The sequence below is a fragment of the Pogona vitticeps genome, chromosome 3 (assembly GCF_051106095.1).
Source record: "Pogona vitticeps strain Pit_001003342236 chromosome 3, PviZW2.1, whole genome shotgun sequence".
NCBI classification, from domain to species: Eukaryota; Metazoa; Chordata; class Lepidosauria; order Squamata; family Agamidae; genus Pogona; species Pogona vitticeps.
This window is the reverse complement of record NC_135785.1, coordinates 226,196,587-226,201,847: the sequence shown is the minus strand read 5'-3', so window position 1 is coordinate 226,201,847 and position 5,261 is coordinate 226,196,587. Positions and strand designations below refer to the sequence as shown.

General features: G+C 40.6%; 1 long non-coding RNA gene across 1 annotated transcript; it reads right to left on the bottom strand.

Moving 5' to 3' along the window:
- Positions 1-2,047: 2,047 nt before the first annotated feature.
- LOC144588009 (uncharacterized) lies at positions 2,048-4,802 on the bottom strand. Its single transcript, XR_013543307.1, has 2 exons — positions 4,474-4,802; positions 2,048-3,700 (listed from the first exon to the last, which is right to left on the bottom strand). It is a non-coding gene; the product is annotated as an uncharacterized LOC144588009 (long non-coding RNA).
- Positions 4,803-5,261: the final 459 nt, after the last annotated feature.

The following is a 5,261-nucleotide window of genomic DNA, read 5'->3' as shown; positions in this document are numbered from 1 at the left end:
GGCTTTGGAGTCAGAAGGATGATAATAGCACAATGACCCCACGTGGATTTCTAGTTGCTTTTTGGATCCCAGTCCAATGGTCATCCTTTGTTCATTCAGACAGAGGGCTCTGAATTCTCCAGAAGATTATTTCTCCTTTATACAGAGGTGCATCAAGCTAAAGTGGGAAAGATGCTCCCAGGTTCCACAGCGCTGCGGTTTTTTCAAAGCTGTGAATTGCTCCAAAGGAATTCTTTGTCCTGACAAAATGGATGAATTATTAATGCCTTCACAATGCAAGGTGGAGAAAGATCTTTTTACATCCTCTGACACCCAGAAATATAATGAGTCTTTCTGACAAGTAGCTATAGCAAAGCAGCAGCTCCAACACATGGCATGTTACAACCACTTATAAATACTGCATGCCTATTAAAACTAAAAGTTGAAGCAAACAGAACCGGATGGATGCGACCGGTGAGATTACGGTAAAACCACATTCATCCCGACCTCCCATTTATGAAGTCTTTGATGCAATAGGCCTGTTTTATGTCCCCTTGATAGGAGTAGGAAAGTAATCTCACTAGGTATTGTTGCGTTAATTGTTGACTTTGATGTATTAGCTCAGTGTTCATTTCTGTTTTGTTGAGGTTTCCAGGTTCTTTCCTTTCAAATAAATTTGAAACAGGTAAATTATTGGGGCTCATGTTTTCAAATAGAATCTTTGTTTTGTTTATAAGCTTTGATGGGCTCCAGTAGCCTCTCTTTCCTATAGCACATCCTCCTGCCCCCATTTTACCTCTCAAGCCTGTCCCAGTCCCTCCCAGCAGGTGATGCCCAATGTGATTCAAGGGACAGAGCTTAGAAAGCTATTCTTTGAAGGCAATGAATTACAACAGTAACTTTTATAATGAGTAACTCAACAATCAACTGCAAAAAAAAAAAAACCACACTAAGACTGAAAAATGTGTTGAGAGTTACTGTTACTGTATAGTCACCATTTTCAAAAAGTAACTGTTAATCTTCCATTCTTCAAAAGTAACTGCAACTGCTTTTTTAAGTCAGACTGTTTCTCATTCAGTAGCACAGAGCATAATCTAAGGCTCCAGAACTTGAACCATGTTTATCCTTTACTGTTTACTGAGGTTATGCCCCATAACCACAAATGCCACAAAAAGTTTGTAATACCCCTCTTAAGTTACAATTGTAGTGTAACTTAGTTATGTCTTTGATATATTAAAAAGGAGCTGGTTATAAATGACTAGGTATTTCCCAGCTCGGGCCATGAGTTACTGCAAAGATAAGGGACAGCATTTCAATGTGTTTCTGAAAGTCCAGGGTCAGGGTAGAATGAACTGTTGTCATCATTCATGTTGTTTACATTTATTTTTTATATCTCATTGATTTCATTTACACATAAGTTGCATTCTTCCTTTATGAAATTAATGGAAGCTGTTTAGCAAAATCATTGTCTAGCAAAAAGCATTTCCCCATTGGAATACATTGAAACCTGTTTAATGCATTCCAATGAGGAAGAATCGTCGTTGTCTAGCGAAGATTGGCCATAGGAAAGCTGCTTTGCGAACCCCCGATGAGCTGTTTAAATCGCTGTCTTGTGAAGCTTAAGTCCCGAAAATACCCGTTTTGCAAGCACAGAGGGAGCTGTCAAAATCATCATCTAGTGAAAATCGGTTTGCGAAGCAGGGACCAAACATCGTCCAGCGAAATTGCCTCATAGGAATCACTGTTTTGTGAATCGCTATAGCAATTGCAAAAAGTCAATGTCTAGCGAAAAAACTGTCATGTGTGGTAACTGTCTAGCGAGGCACCACTGTATAGTGTTCTTTGTAGTCTACCACCCAAGCCAGAGCCAAGCCTGCTAAACTTAATATATGTACAGGAATATGTCTTGGTAGAGTGTGGAAACACATGGGTTAAAACCTCTAGCTATGCTAGTTCAGGGACTCACTGAGCAGAATTAATTTCAAGTCTCCCGAAACATATCATGCCTTATTTGTTTGTTCTTCTAAACTGGCACTTACCATCTCAATAACTCACTCAGAGACACTGGTAAGAGAAAAGATTAAAAGGTTCTATTTATCACAGTTCTGAATAGATTAAAACAGCATATTGTAGAAAATAATGACTCGTTACATGAACTGATTTATAACTTCATACCAACTAACTACATGGCTGACTGAATACCTTGCTAACAGAATACTGACTGACTACATAGCTGACTCTAACTGACCCTGACTGAAAAAGAACTATTCAATAAAGAGGCCCTCTCTGCCTCAAAATCTGAGGCAGAGAGCACACAATTGGCCACTGTTGGATTTATTGACAGTTGCTGCAGCCCAGAAAGGTCCCTTCCAGCATCTCTTAAAGGCAGCATACAACAGTTGCTAAATTCCAACAGTATATACTTTCACACTGTGTGTGTTCAGTCGTTTAGTCGTGTCCGACTCTTCATGACCCCATGGACCAGAGCACGCCAGGCCCTCCTATCCTCCACCGCCTCCTGGAGTTGTGTCAAATTCATGTTGGTTGCTTCGATGACATTGTCCAACCATCTCATCCTCGGTCGTCCCCTTCTCCTCTTGCCTTCACACTTTCCCAACATCAAAGTCTTTTCCAAGGAGTCTTGTCTTCTCATGAGATGGCCAAAGTACTGGAGCCTCAGCTTCAGGATCTGTCCTTCCAATGAGCACTCGGGGTTGATTTCCTTTAGAATTGATAGGTTTGTTCTCTTTGCAGTCCAGGGAACTCTCAAGAGTCTCCTCCAGCACCACAATTCAAAGGCATCAATTCTTCGGCGGTCAGCTTTCTTTATGGTCCAGCTAGTGAGACCATATGGCCTCCATTTGAAGACTATTTCTCCTTTTTTGTTGATGCAGGCTCTCTGTTTGGGTTAGGTATCAGTGGTCCCTCTATCTACCCCACCTCCGTAAATTTCCCTGAATGAACAGGGAAAGTAGAGGCTCTGCATCTTATCAGCACCCCATTCTTTGAGCAAAATGGCAGGGAGTGGGGAATCATTTTGTAAAAAAAGCCACAAAGCAGACACACTGATATAACTACAATACTGATGATGGCAGGAAGGACATGGCTTGGTGTGGCAATTCTGTTATCTAGCTAGAAATTTCAACAAAGATACAGTTGCCTCTGTTTATTCAATTTCTGTGTGTATTCATTTTTAGTAAGCTGCAAAAAATACATGCTACGGGACATTTTGCAGAGTTACAGTATTATATATTATGCCTTATTTATTTAAAAAAGGTAAAGGTTCCCCTTGACATTTTCAGTCCAGTCGTGTCTGACTTTAGGGGGCGGCGCTCATCCTGCTTTTCAAGCCATAGAGCCAGCGCCTCTCCGAAGACAGTTTTCCATTGTCACGTGGCCAGCGTGACTAGGGAATGCCATTTTATCTTCCCACCAAGATGGTACCTATTTATCTACTCACATTTACATGCTTTCAAACTGCTAGGTTGGCGAGGAGCTGGGACAAAGCTATGGGAGCTCACTCCATCATGTGGATTTGATCTTACGACTGCTGGTCTTCTGACCCTGCAGCACAGGCTTCTGCAGTTTAGCCCACAGTGCCACCACATCCCTTATTTATTTAGCCTCCCCTTTTTTGGAAAAATACCATCCTTTTTGGTGACAGAGCAGTGGCTGCTCTTCTTCACATCATATCTTGGGACTGAGTTAATGGTTGATGCACCTAAAGGTGGGAGAAAGAACAAAAATAATACAAGTTTAAAATGGAGCTGACAGATGGAGAAGGATTGTCACATATCCATGAAGACCTCTGTTTTCTGCTCCTGAGATAGAAAGCCTGGGTTTTTCTAACAAGGCTGTCAACATCTTTGCTGATAGAGTGAAAGCATCAGTGTTTTTATTCATGGCTAGCTTTTCTTCTGTCCTGCCTCCTCCAAACTGCTGTTCAGTGTTTTTTCCCATGTTCCGACTTCATAAACAATGTTTTTGAAAAGGAAGCAACATTGAAGCAGGCGTTACAGAATTCAACTCCTTTTCGGCAGGATTATCAGGGAGCAGATCTTAACCTGAAGTTGGTGAGATGTATTTCTGAAGAAATCAATTTAGGATTGCACTATAAATAATAAAAAAGGTAGTACTGGGTACTCTGGAAAGCACAAAGAATTACACTTACAAGCCAAGTCTATACTCAGAAGCAAGCCCTATTTAATACAAAGAAACTGATTTACAGATAAGAATGTGTAGTAGTGACAAGTGAACCAAACATAGGGTACACACACCTTGCTTTTAAAAGGATTGTGATCCCTGAAACCTACAGAAACCAGAGTGCTCCTAAAAACAAAACAAGCATCTCCCCGCTACTCATTAACAGTATAACCAAAAAAATGTCTCTGTAAATTTCCAGGCACCCAAAACTATTTACATAAGGATTTTTAAGGAGAAACAATTCTGGAACAACTACAAGAATGCAATTGACGTTAGAAATAAGATGCTTACCTGCTTGTTTACAAGGGGGGAAAGCGTGGAGGGTTTGCTGCCTTCGCAATGAATCACAAGATGCCATCAGGGATTCGGTGTGACCATGCCGGCTGCTCCAGAATATCTGCTACCCAACCGCATAAGGACACACACTCACCAATGTTTAGGGTGGCAGCCTTAATCAAAATACATTTAGCTTCTCAAATCCTATCCCTTGCTTGCTTTTTTTTCAAATTAAAACAAACTTAACCATCTCAAATATGTGACAGCCTCAAACCTGGCATTGTAGCCCTTCGTAAAATTTAGTTTGCTGTGGATCCGCCTCCTCACTTATGGTCAAAAAGAAACTGATGCTATTTTATTGGATGCAGATATGAGGTTCAGTTTTTATTGTCTTAGAAAAATAGTTGTGGACCAAGAAAAATAACAAATGACAACTTGCACTGTTATAATAATGGCATGATAAAATACTGTATGTGGACCAATTCTGAAGCCTCAGTCATGGCATTCCTTTGCTTCTCTGACATTCATTCATACATTTCTGCACAAAATCTGGCAAACATTTGTCAGCTGATAGATGTCATACTAAGACCTGTCCAGAAAATCCCAGAAAGCAGCCTATTAAGGTACTTGCTTTATTCTTATTTGCTGGCTTCCAGAGTGAGAAAACAAAATGTTCCTCTTGCATTTCAGCAGATCCACTGGAAAAGAAGATCTATCAAGATGTTAATTAAAGCCACAGGGCCAGTTTTGCCTTCAGGAACATAAAGAAAAAAAATGATGGCAAAAGGGCGTAGCTTAACTGA